This window comes from Phasianus colchicus, chromosome 2 (genome assembly GCF_987193195.1).
Source record: "Phasianus colchicus chromosome 2, bPhaCol1.hap1.1, whole genome shotgun sequence".
Taxonomy (NCBI): domain Eukaryota; kingdom Metazoa; phylum Chordata; class Aves; order Galliformes; family Phasianidae; genus Phasianus; species Phasianus colchicus.
In genome coordinates this window covers 10,535,215-10,559,099 of record NC_143437.1, presented here as the reverse complement: position 1 = coordinate 10,559,099, position 23,885 = coordinate 10,535,215, and the positions used below count along the sequence as shown (strand labels likewise).

General features: G+C 40.2%; 1 protein-coding gene across 2 annotated transcripts in view; it reads left to right on the top strand.

Moving 5' to 3' along the window:
- Positions 1-17,000: 17,000 nt before the first annotated feature.
- The window catches only part of LOC149918844 (uncharacterized), a 30,021-nt gene continuing 23,136 nt past the window's right edge, over positions 17,001-23,885 (top strand). For both annotated transcript variants that reach the window (XR_016464618.1, XM_090136679.1), the window contains exons 1-2: positions 17,001-17,087; positions 21,788-21,942. The gene's annotated coding sequence lies outside the window, so the exon portion shown is untranslated. The remainder of the gene's footprint in view (positions 17,088-21,787; positions 21,943-23,885) is intronic.

Here is a 23,885-nt window from a genome sequence, read left to right as displayed (position 1 = left end):
CAGTATTTTTGGTACAGAGGCTGTATTTGGGGGATGCAGGACTGATCCCAGGCGGGTTCATGGGTTGGACTTCCCTTTTGGCACTGCTACATCCCGATTTGGGAACAGAGAGGCTCACGAGGACCTGATATCACTGCAGTGCCTGCGGTGCTCCTTTGTTTTGAAGGATTTCTTTCTACACATCTTTCCCAGTGAGTTGCCCTGCCTTAGAAATGCTTATATCTGTGCCAACTGTGTAATGCCCACAGGGGCGAGACCAGCATGGGAGTAATACCTAATTAAAACTGCAGTGAAGTAGGTCAGCTAATATTTCACGAACAGCAGCAAGAGCTCTAATTGTTCATAGTTCAGAGTTCCTGTATTTACTCTCAGCAACAACAAAAAAATGTATCTCACCTAGAAATGTGATGAAAGCACAAACAGAAAACACATGCCACAGTGGGTTACAATTATAAATATTCATAGTATTCAGTGAGTGTCATGCTTTAACTCCTGCAGGTACATTCAGCACTAGATTAACGTTGTTCCTTGCATCTTCTTGTAAGGCTGGGGGAGGATTGGCCCAGGAGAGTTAACTACTGCCGAGTGAAAGAAGCAGATGAGAAAGCCCTTTCAGTCACACACACAAAAAGCATGAGAATAATCTAAAGAAATGTCATCCTGCTCTTAGATGGCACAGTTGTTCGTAGTATCATAGGAGTATTTCAAAATTTCTGCATTCAGAGCTTTAGACAAGTCTTCTGGGACTTACTGGTCTGAGAAGCTAGGTGACATGTGATCCTTTTCCCGGAGATCCATCACATTTTTGCTTGCTTCTAGGATTGATGTAGCAAGAAAAGCTTATACTTGTGATGTGACAGAACTTTTAATTTCAGTTGGATAAAGGAAGTGCAGTGATGGATAAAAATTCATAATAAGAGTGTTAAAGTGCTAATGTTTTTAAACTCTCAGAAAGTACATGTGCTATTTAATTGTTTACTATGACAAGCTAAATGAAGAAATGCCTGGAGGTTTCACAGAGCCAGATGACCTCATTACAGTGTAACTTTGGAAGCACTTTGCATCTGACTACGTCTAGCCCTGAAATCTCACAGCTCAGCCAAAGCGGTAGCTGTGTGAGAAGCAGGATCTCTCAGCCAGAGCTGCTACTGTTAAGTCTGTGCTTCAGATCAGAGACCAAGGATTTTATGTGGGAAAAAGCCCTGAACTTTTGTTTTCATTTGTAAATATTAAAAAAAAAAAAAAAAAAAAAAAAATCTAGAACAAGACAGCACAAGTCTAGACATCAATTTTTATACAGCTCTATATGTATAAAGACAGAAGTTCAGTACAGTAGAGCAGAAGGTTTTTCCCTGCAGACAGGCAGAGCCTGCAGACAGCAGATGCTCATAACACACCCTCTTACATTGTCCAAACAGCAGTTTCCCAATTTACCAGAAACACTTCTAGCCACATTGCTGCCTCTCTCCTAAAATATACTTCTTAAGATTGTAGGCTTTTAAACAGAGAGGTAAGCCATGCCAGGTCCCAAAGCAGAAGGTAGGAGGCATACATCAATCTGGACTAACATCTTCCTTTTTAGCTAGGTAAATAGGTAGTTTTATTTATTATTCATCTTTTTCTTTGCTGAGATGTTGTTGTGGTTTGACCCAGCAAGAAAGTCACACAGCCATTTGCTCGCATCCCATCAGAGGACAGAGGAGAGAACTGGAAAAATGGCAATGGTTGAGATAGACAGCTTAGTAGAGCAGAAAATGAAAGGAAAATAGTAATAATAATAATGATAAAAGAATATACAAAACAAGTGATGCATATTGCAGTTTCTCACCACCTGCTGACCCATGCCCAGCCTGTCCTGGTAGTGTTTCCTCCCAGCTCCTTGTGCATCCCCAGATCCTTGCTGGCAGGGCTATAGGAGAAGTTGGGAAGTCCCAGTGTAAGCACTATTACTGTAAGTAACAGTGTACTGTTCAGCAACAACTAAAACATTGTTGTGCTATCAGAATTATTCTCATCTTAAATCAAAAACACAGCACCATGCCAGCTATTTGGAAAGTAAGTTAACTCTCTCCCAGCTAAAATCAGAAGAGTTGCTGCTGCATGTAATAGTTTCTTCTAGTATTTTAAAGCGTCTTCTCATGCATTTTCCTTGTAGGAGAATGCAGACTCTTTTTTTTTTTTTTTTTTTTTTTTTTAAGACTCTTCAAATCAGGTACTTTGTAGCATAAAAGATCTGTTGACTCCCTTGAGTAATGTTTGGTGGCTGGCCTTAGAAGTACTTCCAGAAACAGAAGAATTGCCTATGATAAATACAAGAAGGCCAAGGTTTGATTCTTTTTCTCATTAGCAGTTTATTACTTGGCTTAAATAAAGCTGATAGACATAGAAGAAGACGTGACTCAAACCTCAGAACCATTATGTGTTGGAGTTTGCTGCATGCTCCAGGTGAAGGTTTGCACTGCGCTACACTACATCTGACCCTATATTTGTTCTATTGATAGGGAAGCCACACAGTGGGGATTGAAATTGCAAATAGGTGGTAGGAGGATGTGCTTTAAGTTAAAAGCACTCAAAACAGCCTGTGCTGGGTGTCAGTGGGAGAGCAGGTGGCAGGTAGGTGTAGTGTTCCTGTCTCCCTGCATAGGCTGTCTTTGTGGGATGCAGGTTATTGCACTGCTGATCTGGTGGTCACTTCTCAGTGTCTGGTGGTGTCAGTGCTATTTTGTTACATTAGGCGCTGTAATGAAAACAAGTACAGTTTTGATCATCCATCTGGATATGTATGCAGGGGAGGAAGGCTTTGAAGTTAAATGCTTGAAGGAAAAGGAATATGAGGAATGCAGGTGATTCCTTGTATTGCTTTTGTTTATGCAGAGCTCTGTGTTCAAAGCTTCCCCAGGGAAAGGGTGGTTTTGCTAGAAACTTTCTAAGTCCCTTTTTGTGACCCAGAGCAAGTCATGGGTTCAATCCCTCTCTATTCACATAACATTTGCTCTACAAAAATAAGGGTTCCTTAATAAAGGAGAGGGAAGCAGTAAATGTAGAAGCAGGCTGGATTATCTAGTGAAGCCAGAGGCTAAAGCCTGTCAAGGCAACAAGTGATTGAGTTGCATTTGCTGTCAGAAAGCACAGACTGTTCCTTTGGGACCTGGTTTTATTGGCAGCAGTCCTCTACTAGTGAGGGACTGGCCTTCGCCCTTCTGCACATGTGGCAGGAAAGCGTGGTTTCAATACCACGGAGAGCTTGCCAAAAATTGTGAATTTAGGAGCTTCAGTCAACTTGTCTTTCCTTACAAGATCAAGCCTTTCAGTGGACTTAACTTCAATTCCCTTGGACTTTGAGCCTTTATTTTCACAATGATGGCCGCAATAAGCCTTCTACCATGGCAGCAATGAGGTCTGAGCAGGTGTTAGCTCAGGGCACCCCCAACACTTTGGAACTTTAAATTGCTCGTATAAATACAGGAACATTTCTTACAGAGTCTTGAGGCTGAAGTATTTATATTTAGATAAAGTGACCTGCATTTAAAGTGAACAAGATTGAGCTATTTACCCACTAATGAGAAGAAATTGCCTCAGCCAATCAAGGTATACTGGATATTGTGCACGTTTTGTAAATGAGATTAATGATTCAATTTGCAGTATAATGCTTCAGCAAGGAGAAAGTTATTTTGCTATACTAATTGTCACATGTGCCTTAAAACACCAACTGTGCAAATCTGAATTTCCCTGTGGTGCACAACATGGCTGGCCCTTGTGTTTTTATTAATGCCGTTGCTCCAGTTTCTTTGCTGCAGCTGCTCAGTTTAATCTTTGTGTTTAATGCTGCGGCATAAAATGTGGTGTTGCTTAAAAATCATTGTGTAATTTAATTCTCTCCCTTAGTGGAAGGACAAAAGTTTTGCTCTAACTTAAGCTGTCCAATCCTATTTTCCCACTGTATGAATAAATGTTTGACATTGTTTCTTTAGGCACGCAATTAGCTTTTAATTATATTGAAATGATTAATCACTGCCCAAGCCCTTAATTTACTCAATAGCCCCTGTGATTTTAATGGAACTTTAAAAAAAAAAAAAGAAGTTATGTTGTTCCTATCAGGTGAGTTAATGTAAATGTGAGAAAATATTGTTAACAACAGACTGACATCCATAGTGGGTATAAAATAACTTAAGCATGTCAGCATTGCAAGGTTACGCTGAAGTTCTGCCTCAACTTGTGTTACTCATTGTGTGATTCTGGTTATGATGTTGGATACAGTTGTCCTCATATTTTTCACGCTCCTTATACCATTATAGCCCTGACGTCAGTGGAATTAGTCAGAATTCACAATGGATTTAATAAGAGAATTGTATCTAAAAGTACCATGGTGGGATTTTCTTCCCAATGACAAATTGGAGATTTTTTTTTTCCCCCTTTGACTTCAGTATGCAAATGTGTTTGATGAGAAGTGTAATGTAGATTTGGATAGTTTATTTGACTGTAAAACAATTTTTATAAATCTGTTTCTATGCTTCTTGCTTTGTTAAATGTAATTCTGGTTTCAGCCAAAACGATTAACAGTTGCTGTGTATTTAGTTTCACCCATCCCATAGAGCTCTACCTATTTACAGTGAGAAGTGTTGTCCTCAGTAAAATACTGGAAGTAGTATACCAGCCCCACTGCCCCAGCATGTATGCATGTTTCCAAAGTGGTCCATGAAAAATGTAAAGTAGTCACTTTTGCCACTGAAAGCTACAAAGCTTTCACACTGCAGAGCAGCCTCTTTGTTGCCCATTCTGAAAAACTCTGAAGTAGCACTTCAGGTTCCTTACTGCAAGTTAGCATGCTTCTCAGCTTCATCCTTACCTCCCATGCTCAGCTTTGTGATAGCAGTAAAAATGATTAGTTTGTGCTCTGTTATATTTAGGTGACAGTCCTGGACAATAAACAGGGTGTTACTGAGTTCAGGGGCTTTCACCAAGCGTGATGAATAGTGTACAGATGGCCCTGAAGATGGTGCTTGGACAATTCCCTTCTGTAGAATGGTTTATGACTGAAACTCAGGTGTAAGGGTGTACCTGGCTCTGCTCATTGCACCCACGTAAGATCTGAAGCAATACTTTTAGCCATCATAAGGAACATGAAATTTGTAGATGCAGTATGGACTGAGGCATCAGCACAGACCAGTGCATGCCCTTCACAACCTCAGCATGATCTTCTGAAGCAAAGAGGTTAGCACATTTCAGGATCTGATGAGCATTCTGACTGTCTTCTTATGGGAAAGATTTCAGGCTGAAAGGTTTTTGCTTGTCAGAGTGTGAATATTTGTACTTTTTTGACCTAACAGCTCTCTGGTGGTGGAGGGAAGCGTTTAGAATCTAAAAGTAATTATAGAAAACATAGTGAACACTGGCTATTTTGCATCATGCTTTTGAATTCTGATTCAAAGCACTGAATATGAAGATAGCTGATTTTCAGTGATATAAAAGAGATTAAGGATGGTTTTATTAAAGGGATTTGGATAAAGTTCCCTCTAATATTTTTACTTCACTGGCCACTATCTCCTGCTTCCGTGCCATTAGTATGTGAGGACTTCTGTCCGCAGATCAGCTCATGGGTTTTTGTTACAACACGTCAAATTTATACCTTGATAACAAGGAGATAGAGATAAAATCAGGTTCTTTGCAAAGTAAAAAATGTATTTTTTTTCTTTATCTCCCTATCATGAACCTCACCTGAAAGAGCTGATTTTATTATCACATTTGCAGCTTGGAGAAGTCTAAGGGACTTCTTACTGAGGTCTTCCAGTACTCAAGAGGAGCTTATAAACAGGAGGAAATGGAGTTTTTACATGGGCAGATAGTGGTAGAACAAGGGGGAATGGCTTTAAAATGAAAGAAGGGAGATTTAGGTTACATGTTAGGAAGGAATTCTTCACTCGGAGGTTGGTGAGGCCCTGGCACTGCTGCCCAGAGCTGTGGTGCCCCATCCGTGGAGGTGCCCAAGGCCAGGTTGGATGGGCCCTGGGCAGCCTGAGCTGGTGGGGGCAGCCCTGCCCACAGCAGGGGTTGGGGCTGAATAGCCTTTAAGAAGGGTTCCAACCCAAGCCGTTCTGTGATTCTGTACCTTCAGAAAGTAACCTCCCAAAGCTAATCTTGTATTTGTGTCTTAGTTTCAGCTGGAACAGTTGTTTTCCTTCTTAGTGTCTGGTATGAATCTGTCTTTTGGCTTTAGAAGAAAAACAGATTTTGATAACACACTTATGTTTCTAGTTGTGAAAAGTGTGTGAGTGAGCAGTGCTGTATGGAGCCAAGGACATTTCAGTTTTCTCAGCTTTTGGTACTGTCCTGCCAACAAGGTGGCTAGGGGTCACAAGTTGTTGGGAGGGGACAGAACCAGGACAGCTGACCTAAACTGGTGAAAGGGATATTCCATACCATATGACATCATGTGGAGGGAGAAAAAGAAAAAAAAAAAAAACAAAAAAAAAAACCCCACCAAACAACCTATAAAACTGAAGGGAGTTGGCTGGGAGAAGATCTGCTGCTTGGAGACTGAGTGGGCATTGGTTGGTGGGTTGGTAGGTGGTGAGCAGTTGCTATGTGCATCACTTTGTGTATGTGTTTGTGTATACACATACAGAGAAATAATGATAATAATATGTATACACACACACACAAATCAATAACAATTGTATATTTATATCATTATTGTTCTTTCTCTCTTCCTATTCTATCTTAGTAAACTATTATATCTCAGTCCTCGAGTTCTACTTTCTTTCTTGTTCTCTCTTCCATCCCACTGGGAGGAAGGCTGTGTGGTGTTTAGCTGCTTGCTGGGTTAAATTACAACAGTCTTGTGGTGACAATGCGGGACTGAAACTCACAACCTGGGATTAACAGTCACATGCTCTTATATAGGTACTACTAGAAGATGCCAGTTAATATAATAATAAAAGCAATATGAAAACTGAGATACTAATTGAAAATTTGTATATTATTACTGTATGGGAAATCTCATGTCTCACTTTTTTTTTTTTAAGTGAAGGCTTGGCAACTGAATTTTTTTATTTGCATAGAAATATAGATGCATAACATGAACAAATATACCAGATTTGTGACTCTGCTAAGTTCTCTAATCCTTGTTGTAGATTGATTACTAAGTGGGGAGAACAGGATGAATTGACAATCTTTGCCCCCCTTGTTTGAATAATATTAGTTAAGCATATGTTATTCCTCCTATCAGGCTTGCAGCTGTAGCTGTCAGGCATCTTTCCATTAGTCTCTGCAGTTTGCTGTCCCATTTCCTGTATGTTTCTTAGCTGCTGGGTAGATGCTATTATGGCACATCCAACCTTTGTTATAAATAATTTATTCTGAAGGTTCAGTATGTTATAACGTACATGAAACATCTTGCATTTATTTTTAATGCTCCTGCTTTGCTGAGAGCTTTCTACAGCCAAAGCTACCATCAGAGAGAACTGGCAGTCTTCACATAGAGGAGAGAATTTTTAGACCATGTAATTGTATTTTTCTATCTATCAATGATACTGTTGTGGGGAAGAGTGAAGAAAACAGTTATTATTTACCCATTTTGAAGAAGCTGGTTTACATGATCTGAAAATGGCTGTTTGCATTGGATGTGAGGTATCTCTAAGCAACTCCAGTGCTGAAAACATGCAACTCGAGTCCTGATCCCTTGTGGGAAACCAATGAGATTGGTGAAGTATCAAAGGGCAGTCACCAACTGATAGATGCAAGTGGTAAAACTGTAAAAACATGTAGCTAGGAATAGCAGTAGTAACCAGAAGATGTTTTATACCAGAGCACAACCTGAGTGTAAGTCCAGTCCATGCAATGGAGGATGAGAAATTTTCATCCTATGGGGAAAAAATTGACCTCAGCCACAGTGCTGAGAATGGTCATAGTGATCTGCACAGTCAAATGACAGATTGCTCCTTTTTTTCCTTCATTTTTCCTTAAAAATTTTAGCCAGCACAGTGGACTGTTTTGAGCTAAGACTGAGAAATATGCAGGAATTATATTCTAGACTTTCATTACATAATGGAGATAAGAAGTGGTGGGAAGCTGTTCTTTTTCTGAAGGATGGTTTGACAGTTTTTGGTAGATCTTAGAATTCTGGTTGACATACCATCCTCAAAATTACATCGATTTAGTACAAAAACTGTACTATAATTAAAAAACAAACAAGCAAGCTTTCCTTCTGAGATTTATTAACATGTTAATTGAATTAAAATTTACTTTGTCCACAGATAACACAGCAAATGGAGACCTGTGAAAGAGACAGGGCGTGCAGTAGCCTTCCTTAGAAACTTGAGCCTGATGCTCTTTTGTGTTTCTGTTGACATGCTGGGCAGTGGCATAGTGCTGGGATTTGCAAATTATCTGAAAAGAGGGCTGGTAATAGGGTGAGTAATTTTTAAGAGAAATTGAAACAGAATATGGGGAGGAATAAATAGAAGGATACAACACGGATAGGAAGAAATATTCCATGCATAGCAGTTTAGTATGTAGAAAGACTGAACTTTTTTTTTTACCCTTTTAAGAAATTTGTATAATATGAGGCAAAGAAACTGGAACTGAACCACTGGCTGAAGCAGATGGTTTATTACAGACTTTTGAACTATTTGCATGCACAAGTCTCTTCAATGAAAATATTCAAAGGGGACTGCAAATCAGCCCTGTAACATGGGAAGTGATATGACAGCAACTATTACAAGGTGTATCACAGTTCAGTAGCTGGAAGGTGAAGTTGAATAATTCAATTTCTTTATAAGAGGGAGCTTTTCAACCACAGGGATGGAGAAGGAACAAAAGCAAAGGCCCTTAGGAGCACAATAATTAAATGCTGAGGTAGTTTATGGGATGAGGGGGCTCTAGGAACCTTTCAGATTCATTCCACAGTGTATTTCAGTCTATGCTCTCTCTGTGGATGAAAGATAAAGAACAATAAAGGATTTGGTTTTTTATTTTATTTTTTACTTCAATCTCACCGTATTCACAACATTTCAGTTTTGAATTTGGGCAGTTAGCCCATTCAGTCAGTTACTTTAGTTACTGAATCCTGTGCTTCAGCAAGTTGCCTGCAGTCTTAAAATTTCTTAACACTTTCTATTTATTTCACCTCTTCTTTAACCGCAAGGAGAGAGATGTAATCAGATCTGTAAGGAGACCAGAACTCAAGCCTGGGTGGTTGTGAATGGATGCTGCTCTCAGTCCAGTCTCTGTTTCATCACTCTTAGCTACTTGTCTGGTACTTGTGAATGCTCAGGATCAAATGAATCAAGAGCTTTTTGGCTCAGTGAATGGACAGTGCTGTCCATGTGAAAGTGTCTGTACTGAGGAGTTCTATGGATGAATGAAGTTGCACCAAAACTGAAGGTGTTGTACCCGCTTAATTAGTTGAGACTTTGGTCTGCAGCATGACATCTAATGCAATGTTGAAAATGCTAATTTCCCAAAACAGCCAGTGCTCTCGCATCATAATTGTATTCCCTTAAGAAGAAAAGTTCAGCTACTGTCATGTTTCCTTAAAAAAAAAAAAAAAAAAGTGAAAGTGTTTTTATACATAGAGCATAAAATAGGTCTTCTATATTTGTTTCTGCCAATACTGTTCTTACTTTGGCTTGATGGAGCCAGCAAACTGAAGCTGGATTTTTTCTTCTATGTTTCTGTAGATCAGTCTTGTTCATATTTCACTTGCTATAGTTTACTTGTTTCAACATTGACTTCAGTTAACTAACTCTAGGCTTGAGCTGCTGTGAGTGGGAACAGAACCAAGATTGCAGACTTGAGCTATACGATCATTGATTTTTTTATTTAAGTATTTGTAGCTGCTTACAAACAACTGAGGAAAAATTAACTGGAGAAGGATGTTTGAAAATATGGAATAACATTTTTTTTTTTTCTTTTTAACAAAAGTGCTGATTGCCACATCTATCACTTTTATTTATGGTCTGCATGCTTCTCTGGAAGTGAATCAGTACTTTCTAAATATGCCATATGACTGAGTTGCTACTTGGGAAACAATTTCCCTATACCTACCCCATTTGTAGAAGCTCAGGCAAGCAGCAAATGTCACTAGCAGTGTAAGTCTGAAATGAACTATCCCGCTAGGCCTTTGCTTTCTTTGTATTGGCTATGCTTTACTTGCCCCTGGCAAATTACAAATGAGGGTGTCTTTTTTGAGGGAAAATGAGCTGCACACAACCTAATAAAAAAAAGAAACAATAAATAATCTGGGTGTGTAGTCCTTGCTATGTTGAATTAAATACATCCACAATACTGCATGAGCCACTTCTAGCATAGCCTGCACCTGAATTTTTTTTTTCCTTTGTGCTGCAGTGACCTCACTGAATTCCAGGGTCCTGATTTCCTAAGACATAAGTTCCCTGCAGCCATGTGCTACAAGTCATGGAATCATAAAATTTGCTGATTTGGAAGGGACTCACAAGGATCATTGAGTCCAGCTCCAAGCACCACCCAAACCCTATATCTAAGTGGTGTCCAAACCCCCTTTGATCTCCAGCACTGGGACTGTGCCCACTGCCCTAGGCAACCTGTTCCATGCCCACTGCCCTCTGGAGCAGAGCCTTTCCCTCACCCCAGACCCTCCCCTGGCACAGCTCCATGTCATTCCCTCAGGCTCTGTTGCTGTCACAGAGCAGAGCTCAGCGCTGCCTTCTGCTCCCTGTGAGGAGCTGCAGCTGCCATGAGAGCTCCCCTCAGCTCCTCTGCTCTGGGCTGAGCAAACCCAGGGAGATATCTGCTTTCATTTGGGCACTGTGATGTGTGACACTGGATGACATTTAGTACCTGCCAGTGAACAAACATAACCGAAAACTTCTTTGTCATTGTGGCAGTGTAAAATTTCTTTAGCACTTGTTTCTGAACAGCATAAAGTGGTGTTAACTTCATTGGTGCTGTGACCAATGAATTACCACTACGACCATGGCGGCATGCAATGATAAATGCAGGTCAGTCCTGCAGGGGTTGCATTTATGGGTATCAAAGCAATTATGGGTACCAAAGCGGTTATGTGCCACCCCAGACAATGACACAGCACAGTCCTTCTGGTTAGATGCTAGCTTACGTAGTGGCACTGAGCTGCTGCACTTGAGTGAACAACCTCATAGGGGACAATCAGTATTCAACAGACATGCCTGTATGGCAGGTGTTTGAAGTGCAGCAGTTGTGTGCACATCACTTCTCTTCCTGATTGTGCTTGAAAAGTGTTTTGGGTTTTTTCTGAGTAATCTATGTATCTTGTGAAGGTAAGCCCTCTTGACATGGGAGGATTCTAGAGAAATCCCTGCAGAAGGTTGAGTTTAAATTGGCAGAATTTACATGCAGGTAAAAAATGGCATAGCCATCTGCACCCTTCTATCGGTATTGCCTGGTCCTTGAAGTTTAGTTGCTGAGCACTGAGCTGCGATTGCTGGATTAATGTAGTTTTAAAACAGGAGCTCCTGCATTGTTCCTACAAAGACAGGTGGTGTTTTTGCTTCCAATGCTGTTCTCTGAAGTGGCAATACATGTGTGCTGATTGAACTTTTATTGGTCCTTTGCTCTGTTTGTATATCACCTTATGCTCCTGTGTAGAGTTCTGAAAGCTCAGTGACATGGCACAGCGAGGGGCAAAGCTCAGGCTGGTACTAGTCCAAGTGTTGGTCTAAGAAGGCTCCTGAGGTGCATCCCAGGTGTGTTACCATATGCCATGTGGCTGAAGGTGTTTGGCTGTTATGTCCTGCCTTGGAAGGTTGCATGCAGCATCCTGGTAGCATACACAGCCTGTACCCTTAGCTCTGCTTGGGCCAGGCATGTGGCTCTGTGGGTGCTCTAAAGCAGGCAGACCAGCCCTGAAACAGACCTTGGTCAAGACAGCACGCTATGCTTTGTCCCTCAGTTCACCAGCCATGGTAGCTGTATCATGACTTGATGAACAGAGGTGCAGAACAACCCCGTGCCTCATTGTGTCCAGCACTGCCAGGCTGGAGAGGACAGAAACCTCAGGACTTTGCTAATGTCCACTTGTCACATTTAACAGCATGTGGGCCAGCTGGTTTTTCTCCTTTATGGCCTTGTCAGCAAGCCTGTCGCACTGTCCTGAATCTGTTATGGTCCTTTTTTTTTTTTTTGTTCTGACTGAGCACTCAGGCTGTTGCTGTTGCTATGCCTCTTTAAGAGCCCTGTGCTGATGTTACAGCCAGTTCCCCTCTGGATGTGGTACCTGCTGCCTTTGTAGGTAGCAAGTTTTAATCATAATAATATCCCTCATGTGATTCAAGTATTAAACCTTGGACTTTTCTGCACTACGTTGTTGATCTTTTCTGCCCTGTGCTGCTAGTATGAACTGCTTGCTGTTTCTTGTTCTTCCTTTTCAGCCCTATTCGAGACCTTCTATGTATTTCTGAAACTTCTGTTGAAATGTTTGAAGTTTCTTCTCACCCAGGGAGACAGAAATGGGAATGGAGGATTTTGTCCCAACTCTTATTTCAGAGGGTCAGTACTGCAATGCTGTTGTACAAAAAACTTCAGATGTGAACCTCTGATTCCTTTTGGAGAGAAGACCTCATTTGGGGTTTTCCCATTTCTGGTGAGTGTTTTAATGATCAGGGAGTTTTGATGCAATGTTTCTTGGTTGTCATTCCTCACTACCACCCCCAGCTTGGTTTAATTTAGCCATGGAACAAAAATTCTTAAAACTCCTGATGACTCATGAGTACCTGTAGACAGCTAGAAGTGTTGGATGAATTAGCAGTGCCATCACTTGCTATTAGGTCCATGACCATCCGTGTGTAACACGCTACACCTGGAAAGAAGCAGAGTGACCTGAAGGGGCAGAGAGTTTAAGTAAGATGAGCGCAAGTGATTTATGTCTGACAGCCTCATGCTTCAGTAATGCCAATGCCTCCCCAGCCCCTTAGTTACAGCAGGCTGTGCATAGCATCAAGCTTGAGGCAGTTGATGGGGATAGGAATCTTGAAGAGAGAGAGTATTTAACTTGTCCATCTCAGTTGTATCCTGCCCTGGACTGTGAGGGTGGAGGGGACCAACCACCTGACCCAGCTGAGCTCCTGGTGCTGGAAGCTGTGAGGCAGCAAAAGCTACCTACCTGGTTTCTCTGCTACAGCTGTCTGGTTTACCCCTAAGGAAGGAATGAGAAGCACATTATTTAAATACTCTTACATGGCTTTGTGCATGCTGGCATATACGTGGAGAGGCCAGGCATCCTGAGCTTTGAGGAGGAACATAATCGTCTAACTGAAGTAACTGCAAATGTGTCAATAAGATGAGCAAACTGTTCAGTAAAACAAAAGCAAGTGAATGTAGAAGACTGACTGCTTTTATTAAATAATTTTTTTTTAAATGTAGCCCTTAAGCAGCCCATCTCATACATATGTCTCTGAAGCGTAACAGAGGTAAGGCAATTCACATCCTGTCCTGGTTCATTGCATTAGGGGACCTTGAGATGAGGAAATGGCATCTAGAAATGTGGAGCTCTCCAAAAGACAGACTTTCCCATTAATGTCAATGAAACGATTTCCAGTTTCATAATAAATCCCTTTGCATAATTCTTCCACTATTTATACATCTCATAAAGATTCATCCTGCGTGGAACAAAAGGCAAAAGGGAAGGGGGGAGGGGGAGAGGAAGCTCCAGGGAGGAGGGGGAATTAATAAGATTACATGTGGGCTGGGGAACTGACATTGAGTGTACCCTGTCCTAGAAAAGCAGTGGTTGAAGCCGCATCATATTTATTTCAGTAGTGCAGATGAGAGATGGTGCTTTGTATTACATTTCTAGACTTCATATCACGTTTTCTCCCTCTGCTGGCAGCTGGATACAGTGAAGTTGTAACTAACAGAGAACAACAAAACTCTCCAGGCTCAAGCATTTAGGAATCTCAAAACTGTGGCATGTGCTAAAAATTAGGTCACACCATACTTTAGTCCAATTAGTCCTGGAAATGGCTGAGAAGCATCCCTTGAACAGATCAGACTAATTCTTACAGAGGATTTTAAATACAGCAAAATCCAGACCTCTTTTCTTCAGAGAGACGGCAGATTCTCCCTTGTTAGTGTAATAGTAAATAATCCCTAAGGAGTCAAACTTGGGAGTTAGTTACCGTTTCTAAAATGACTAACCTGAAGCTGTTCTTTCAGAAAATGGCATTTCTTGGATTAGTATTACAGTGATTTTCTGTTCTAATAGAGCTTAGTGATTTCTGGAGCCTTCTGCTTGCTTTTTTTACTCTTTTGAAAAGATTTCTATAATATATTGACTCGAGAAGACCTGACTGTTTAAGAGCAAACAAAAAAGCACTAAAAAATAAAGATTATTTTTGTTCCAAGGAAATTTTGTAGTACAATGAATTTCTAAATAAAATCATACAAATGTACTAGAAGCAAGCATTCAGTAACGTTACTGTCTGATAGGAAAAACAAACAGTACAGATTAGGTAGGAAAAACTAGCACACAAAAAAAGATGATCTTAACTAAAACACAAGTACTCCATTCTGCTCTGTAGGACTGGGATATTAACCTAGCAAATGATGTTATTCTAATGACCAGAAACCATAAACTATAAATCTTAGGAATATCTATTGACTTGGAATGATTACATATTCCCCGTAGCAAGTCAGAATTGGTACTATTGAATTAATAACATTAAGCCTCTTAACTGTTCTTTGAGATACTGTAGTAAATATAACAGCCATTTTATGGTTGAATAAACTGAGGCAGAAAGAAGTTTGTTCAATGGTCTACGAGTACTGATTTTTAATCCTCCTTTTGCTGATACACATTTTATTAAAAGCAGGTAGAGATTTTTTTTTTTTCTTTTGAAGGAATATATTTAGAGCAGTAGCTGATGAGGCTCAGAGAAGTAAACTGTATTTAGTGGGAATATTGCTGGGGGAAAATGCAGGCAGATGTCTTTGCTTAACTTGAATATTCCTTCACATCTGTGAGGAGTAGCAGTGCTGGGAGGACAATTCTGCAGTCGGTTGTAAAATAGAACTGAATTAGCACTGCCACACCAAGCACAGGTGGGGCTGGGATGCCAGGGGGACTCTTCAGCTGTGTCACAGCTCAGTTTAAGGTGTCAATTAAAAGTACAGAAAATGCATAAGCAAGGAAAGCTTTAAATTCTAGAAGTATTAGTAGTGCTTGGATTAAAGCATGCTGAATTTTTTTGGACTTTCCCCATAGGGGAGGGTCATGATAGTTCTTGTCATGGTCTCATCATCTACCCAAACCTAAAATGGCTCAGTCAATGGGAGATGCCTCTTCAACACAAGGTTATCTCTTTGCCAGTTGCAATTCTTCTGTAATGGTTAGGGGTCTTGTACTCTTTTGCCCTGAAGCAGCACAATATCTTTTGTTTCTTAACTACCTGTCATGGTTGGTTCCAATGCTATGGTCCAGCTCCTTCACTTTTATCATCTGCTTTGCACTCAAAGAGTGTGTCTGTTTTTATATTGCTGAACTGTAAGTAAAAATCATGCAATAATTGATGGGAAAGATTTTCATGGTATATTTAACAACTTTGTATTATTATGGCTATAAGTAACAATAATGAATTTCCGTCCACATTTCAATCTCTATCTGAGACCATAACATCCAAAATGGTACAGTTTGGGGAGCTCATAAAGTGCTGTCTTTCCTGTTCGTAGTGCTGAAGGGGTATTTTAACTTTCTTTTTCTCTAGGTTGTTCTTTTTTTCTTAGTAATCCTCAATTTAAATGTCCACATAACTTAATTTGTTGAACTCCGCCATTTTTATAGCATGTATTGTCAACTTTCTCTGTCGGGAGAGATGTTTTAACCATATTAAAAAACAAACAATCAAGAAAAAAAACCCACAAAAATGGGCCTCAGCTTTGAAATGAACAAAACGTTTTGATGCGTGGATCGCAGTGTGAATTTGTAACTCTGACTTTTTCTTCGGGTGAAGATCTTAGCAGTTGCAGAGGATGTCTCTGTTGATTTCAGAGATGTTGCTCACCTTTCACAGCAGCAGATAAAGCCTCATAATGCAGCAGAGCCAGAGCCTGAGCACAGAATGCTGAATAGAGATTTGAACGTTGACCTCAATAGTACATCCCTAAAGTTAAGTGCTTCCTGAATCCTGTTATTGTCTGGTTCGTTCCTGTAGCTCTTGTGGAGCATGTTGTGACAACCTGAATATTTTTCCATCTTTATCAAGCTGCTTGTGGAAAGGGTGCATTGAAGGAACTCTGATGACAATCTCTGATTTGAGTTCAGCAGTTAGTAACTGTTGTTACCGCTATCCCCAAATACTACTTTGCTGCTAACTCCTCTGATCTCCTCTGGATTTAGAAACTAAATGCTGAAGCATGTTTGAATAGTGTTTGTAGTGATGGAACTGCTTATGTTGGGTGCTAAAGGCCTGCTGCTTCTGTTGGCCTCTATGATGTTTAGTGTCTCAGCCTTTGTTAGCCGCAGGTCCTTAGAAAATATTTATTTTTCTTTCCATTACATTGTGATAGGGATGTAGATTTCCTTAGGGACTTTCTTAGTTGGGTTTTGTTGTGCTGGGTTGTTGTTTTTTTACTGTTTCTTTGTGGGTTTTTTTGTCCCTTCTCTTTCCATTGAACTGGGTTGAGAACATACTGAGACTTCATTCATTACAAGGACTGCTCCCTCATTCCCTGTCCTGTGATCAAATGTAATTCATGTTGGCCATCTGATTGTAAGAATTTCCTTTACCAAAAGCAAGTCAGCAAGCACAATATGTCCTGCAGCATCCTGTAATTTAGAAGGTGTATAAATGACAACGTATAGAAGATGTGTTAAGTATCAAGTTGATAGCAGAGTCAAGAAGAAAATAGTCACACCTAATAGGATATGTGTGTGTGATTAGTATAGGCAGTATGTATATACCACTGAAAGAAAATAAACCTGTGCATATTATTGCTAAGCTTCTAACAGTGTTCCTAATTACTCACTTTTCCACATGCACAGTGTCATTCTTCTTCCCTAGATGTTAATCTCACTGGGGCAAAGGCCAGATTATCAACAGAAAATCTCAGTGTATGAAAGATTAGATTGACTGGGACAGGTAAGTACAGATTTTTTTTAACTTTTTCTGTCCCTTTTACTTCTGAATAAAATAAATAAGTACCGAAATCCTTATCTCCTTGAAAGTGCATACTAGTCATGTACTCAGACCTTGCACATATGCTCAGATAGATGTTGTATAAATGAGAACACAATGTTGGCAACTGCTGAAGTGCTTAGTAGTTGGAAGGGTAAAAAAACGCTGGAAGAAAGGCTGAAAATTATGGTTAAATGTCTCATTTTTGTCTACTTGCATCGCCATACATTAATTATATTCTCTTATGAATTATAGTACAATGGATGTTCATGCTGACCCAGCTATTCAACTATTGTATATGTCTGACAGCCTGGTCATAATAGCTTTTTGCCCTATTAACATGTCACTGTGTGGAAAGACACCTTAATGTGGTTCTAATGTGTTCCAAGTATATGGTCCTATTGAGCATACTGGATATTTTAGATGATGGGTTTCATGCAAACAGCAAGTATATTTAACCTATGGAAATAGGGGGAAAAAGCACCTCAAAGGAAATGCTTACTTGCAAAGTAAAACTGTTGCCCTTCTCTATTTGGTGTCCACTGGTTGAGACTTAGAGGAAAGCAATTCCTTCTTTTAGTGTGCAGTAAGCACTGTGGCTTTATTCATGCACGTGGGAATACATCTCACAAGTGACCTTGCAAAAAAGAACATACAATGAGAGGAAAGCAGCTAGAGAATATGGGAAGGTTGGAAGGAAAACAGCATGAGATTTTTCTCAGATCCAGCATATGAGCAAATTGGAAAGTGACAATAGTGGTCATCGCATGCAATTGCATCAGCCATGAGGGGCTGCTCTCATATTTTAACTCAATTGCATATCTCTTTGCTTCTTCTCCTTCCAGCTCGGGCCTAGCACAGTTTTGCTTATGGTGCATACTCTGCTGTCCAAATGTGTGTGTTATGTTATCAGCCTTCCTGCTGGGACCCTTGTTGGATACATTTTGCTTGTGTGTCAAAGCCTAACTCAGGATTGCGCTTCAGCTCATGCGCAATGAAATGCAGGCAGTGCCACATTTCTTCAATACTGGATTTACTTGCTTTATTGGGAGTCAGGGAGATTTGAGAAATTGAGGTAATACACTACAAAGCATGTATTATTCAGCCAATATTTCTGCTTTTCCTATTTGTGCTTTTTCAGAGATCCATAAAACCTGCCCAATATTTGCAGTGAGCCAATGGGTTATTGATTCAAATTCTTCAACTTATTTTTGCAGAAATTTCTAAGCAACGCTGAAGTTTTATTGAGGAAGCTTTTACCAAAAATAGACTGTGGTTTGCACACCGCTTGTGAACATTTACTGAAAGTTTGTATTGCAGCAGGTGACAAAATAAAACATGTGATATGGTTCCTGTCTTCTGTCAGAATGGATTAGGAGTAACCAGCAAATTTAGGCATTTGGATTTGAAAAGAAGTTATCTGCTGAAATTCAAAGGTGTAAGCTGGTTAATGGATTACTTATATATATATATTTAGGAATATGAGCATTAACACAATGCTTTTTTCAAGTAGTATTTCCTGAGCAATGGCACAGTGAAAATTTAAGTAATAGCATTAAAGTGAGTAAATGCAATGAGTTGTTTTCCAAGACTAAACTGTACTTTTTTCTGGTAAGTGAAGCAAAAGGAGGAGAAATTGTTTTTTTCAGATATGTGGAAAGAAAGGAAAATGAAAGAATCCTATGGTTTTTCCAAAATATATGTATATACAGTTTCTTGGAGTACTTGATTTTCAAGGAGAAACAAGGCAATTTGTGTTGCTCTGCCTCTCCAGATTACCATGGTGGAAGAGTAACTCAGGCTTTGCACTGGTTTTTATGCTGTGTTAGATTCAGCAACTTTATACAGTAATAACAGTAATAACAGTTTTTCCTGACTTTGTGTTTCTGTCGTATGCTACACATCCAAGCACGTTATATTACTTGTTCTGTCAATCTGCTAAGTCAGTTATTCAAAGATAAATTCATTTCAAAAGAAATCTGGATATTCTTGCCTATTTGGCATCTATGAGAAGCGAGTAAATGCTGTGTTCAAATTAGAAGCAATTACGTTCTCTATTTCTGTCTTTACCCTTGATTATAGTCATTGCCAATCTTGGAATTTCAAATATTTTGTTAGGTTGCCTCTACACTGTTTCCACTCTCTCTGTAATATGGCCTTTTTAAAACTTAACATGAGAACAACACAATTTTGCCTTGCTGCACAAAGGACGCTCCAGTTGCGGGTGTAAACAAGATGCTGTCCTGGATAAAAGGTTGCTCCCTGTGGCTAGGTCCTCTCTGCCAGCAGAAGACAGAGGTGGGGGAAAGACATCCATGAACAAAACCAGCTCCAGCTGCCTGCCACTGCCCACAGCACTGGAGGGAGGGCAAACATACAGAGCTGAGAAGAGGAAAACAACACAAGGAGTTCATGAGAAGGCAATGTTTTAATGCTCAGTGGTGCTCTTAATGAACAGAAAAAAAGGAAGAGGCACCAAAAAAAGGGTGCTGTTCTAACACTCTCCGAACCACCAAATGTCATAAGCCAAAGCAAGAAAATGACCTATGTTTTATGATTTATAGTTTTTATCATTACTGTGTTCACCTGCATTCCTGGATTTTGAATTGCCCTGTGGAGGACAACGTCTCTCTCCACTGACTGCACAAGGCAGCTAGATAGATCAGCCGCTCAAGGAAGGTGTTTTAGAAAGCTTGTCCAAAGCTAAAGGTTATCCTCATCCCCCAGCACACCTTCCTTTTATGCTATTCTCCATTATGACATTTTGGAACAGAAATATTTTGTCTGTTTTTTCCCTTAAGAAAGTTATATTTGCAGACTGCTGAACAGGAGAAAGAAAATCTCTGCAAACTGATGCATTCTTTTTACCCTCATTATTTTTTCCTTGCTTTCACTTATTTTTATAGCTTTGCCTTTCTTCCTCCTCACCAGATTGTTTATACTTAAAAAGAAATAAGCCTTCTGCTTGTTGCATAGTCAGTTCTCTTTACATTTTTCTTAACGTTGGTTTCTGTTGTCCTTTTCCATGTTTAGACATAACCAGGATAAATTTCAATGACAGCCTTTCCAACTGTTTCTAAATATTTCTCACTCCTCTTGCAGACAAATTTCCATATGCTGCAAAATTGAAATCAAAATTCCAGAAGGCACTCACTCCATCCCTCCAGCCATCATCCCAAAAGCAAAGGGGTTCAGTTTGTTCAGGTGGAGCTCATTTTCTCCACCCCCAGTGCCAGCAAATCTGTTTGGTGTGGGAGGACGGTGGAGCGTGCCGCCCACAGCCACCTGCTCTGCCGGAGGGCCCGCAGCCTTGCCAGCACTGTGCCAAGGCACCAGCTCAGGGTGGGAGTCAGCAGGAGACACGCATCAGCTGGGAGATGTGCTGCTCCGCTTCTCCCTTGCTCCTGGGTGACCTTTGCTGATAAAGGCAAAGACCAATTTGTAGGGTTTTTTTTTGTTTTGTTTTTTATTTTTAAACGCCCTCTTGGAAAATGATATCTCGTCTTGCCTATTGACTTTTAGTCAAATATAAGCATATAGTCTCAGTTTCCTAGCTGGGCTGGTGATTACATAACTCAGATGGAGCACAACCACTTCCTTGATTAAACCAGTCAGCAGTGTGCACAACCACAGTACTGGAATAATAGCATCTGTATTGGAAGTGTGACCATCTGGGAAGGAGCTTTCTTGGCTTCTAGTAAGACATCATTTTTATGCAGACAAGGCCCTACATATGGTTTTGTCTGCTGCTTTTTACCCAACACTCTCAACCCGAAAACAAACAAAAAAAAAAACCTTTCAAATCTCACGTACGAAAAATGGAAGCCAGAGGCTCTTTTCTGCCCTGTAGTCACCTATTATTGGTAGAGAACATGTGGCTGTTCAGCTGTGCTGCCTGCAGATACTGCAGCCTGGCTGTAGCCTAGACTGTTCTCTCTCTGTCTCTGTGGGAGAATGATGCCAGGTCAATTTCTTAGCACCATGCTAGGAAGTCTTGCAATGCATTATTGCAACAGGCTTTTTTCAAACTAGGGTTAATGAGTAGTCTTCAGAATAAATGACTTCTTTTAGCCTCCTTGCTCCTTAGCAAATGGGAATCCCACCAGAGAAGACAATGAGAGTGATATGAATTAGGTCACTGATTACTGTTGGTTTAATATAGCTGAGCTTATGTCAATTGTCTATTAAGCTAATAACAAGTTCATAAATGAAGTTTGCTGAAATGTAATTGACACCCCAATCCTACAGAAATCTTTACTGCCAGGATCAAATTAAACATGTATTGATTAGGTACAGATTGCTCCTGATTCTCCTGCTGTCTCTGCTGGAGTTGCCTGCAGAGCATCTTCCACATCCCATTGGCTTGTGGGTGCCTGCTTTTGTCCAGGGGCTCAGCAGGGCTTTGAGCACACTGGAATGTGAGCACTATGGACTGTGTACTAAGCCCCAGTTCTCCTGCAGCTATCTCAAAAAAGCCTAAGTGTTGCTCTCTCACCTTGCCTCTTGCACGTTGTTCCTTCTTTCTTCCTGTAGCCAATCAAAAGAACATCTACTTTCTGCTCTGTGAATTTTTCTAGTGTATAGGAGTACAGCTGTACTTCCATGCTCCTTGGGAAAAACTGCATGTCTGGAGATGACTTGATACAGAGTCTTTTGACTTTCAGATTAGCCAGAGGCTTTTGGAACATCAGGCAGCACTGGATACCGGTACTGATGATGAAGTCATCCTTGGAGGAGCCTGAGGAACTAACTGCTGCTTTGCAAGTTTTTCTGCAGTGTTGCCCTGGTGTCTGAGGAATCCGGGGGTGCAAGAAAAGAGGTGGGGGACCATTCAGTTGTCAGGAAACATCACTTTTTCCATGCGTACGTGGAAGTCCTATTCAACATCTTTTTAATGAATGATCTAGATGCAGGAGTAGGAGTGGGGGAGAAGTAGTCAGTAATAACACTCTTTAGATGTACTTTTCTTGTTTCTTTTTTTTTTTTTTTCCTACCTGTATTTCTTGGTTAGCTGAAAGAAAAGTGCCATGATTCAAAAATAGTTATGAGACCTCCTTATGCATTTATATTTAAAACAACATCAGAAGTAGTGAACAGACTACAGACTTCACCATAAAAGGTGCAGTACTTAAAGAATAACATGAATTTATATGAAGCCATAAAGATAATAACATTGAGGGGTTTGTAATTCCTCAGTCTCCCAGTGATTGCTGGTAGTAATGCAATCATTTTGCAATGCCTTCTATTTTCATTACTTAAGTTGTCACATAAATAAGGTGTCAAAGTTTTAATACTTTGCCAACTGTATTCTTTAAATTACAGTAATGTAGTATACTACTTTGACCTTTTCAATATTGTGCGACTTGGTTGGCTGGTCTTTCTATTTATGGCCATGCTGAGTAGTGTGGTATGAGTGAGTGGATACCGACTAACGAAAATACAGAATACTGGGAAAGTCAAATGAAGGTACTATGTAAGAACATAATACAGTATTTCATAAAAAGTATAGCATTAAGTATTGAAATTCTGATAAATCATTCTTGTGACAAAAGGTATAATGAGATTAGAAATTGCAACAAAAAATTAATCCTTTCTAATGACATAGATTGTGCATAGGCGGGGAAATGGTGTGAATTTAACTTGATCTCATTATTACTCCTAAATTTTTAATCTCATTTTACTCCTTAGATGCTTCACTTAAGAAGTCAGCAGTGTGTACGTGTGTGTGTGACTGGGGGTGATACATTCTATATTTGGGAAAAGTTACTTAATCCTTCAACTTCATAGCACCAGGAAGAGTGAGAAATCCTTGGTGCAGAGGGAAACTTCCCCCTAAGATTCGGAAGAGTATTTTTGTTCTTAATGAAGGTTCTGCACAAGGAAACCAAGGTTGACTGGCTCCATAAATCTTCCCCATTCCAGTGGCCTCAGCCCTTACAAAGTCTGTTCCAGGCTGTGAGAAGAGATGCTTGCAGAATAATTAGAGCACAGAAGTCTACAGCAAGGATATAGATTGCAGAGATTAGGTTTTGCTTGTACCAGAGCTATGGTTTGTACCAGAGTATGCCTGCAGAGGACATAGGAGCTTTTTCTTAGCTAGCCATTATCTTCTGGATTGTGACTTTTTTATTCCCTTGCTACATGAAATGGATGGAATAGGTGGAGGAGATGAAGAAGATTATTATGTTGGAGCAGGTTATGTCTTTTCTTTCCCCATTTGGCATATTTGGTCAGATATGCTGTCTGGGTACTAAATGATTGCACTCAAAGCTCTGACAGTTTTAGCTGTGATCATTTGCCCTGAGAGGATAAAGGACTCAAGAACCTGCTTATGCCTGTGTAACCAGAAACAAGCACATGCAGAAACATCATTCCCAATGCTCAAATCACAGCTGAAGTAGTGGAGTCCCAACCTAAATATCTTGTACTCTCTCCTGACACCTCACTAAGAAGGAAAAATAATGTAACATTCAGGTTTCAAGCTGCCGTCAGGTCTGGATATGCAGTGATTTCTGTCTCATCCCTGTACTGGGAATATGCATGAGCAAGTACTGAGACATTTAGGAGCTCAAATTAGCCTCTTCTCTTAGCAACTTCCTTCTTCCCACACCTCAAAACACTCTCACCAGTCTTTCCCTCTTTGTGATCCACCTCCAGTATCTGAGCAACACTGAAGTTTCCATAATGCAAGCGATTTATTACAAACCTAATGTAGGCATCTGGCTGGAGAGGGAAGATGTTGGGAGAGCTTGCTTTTTTCTC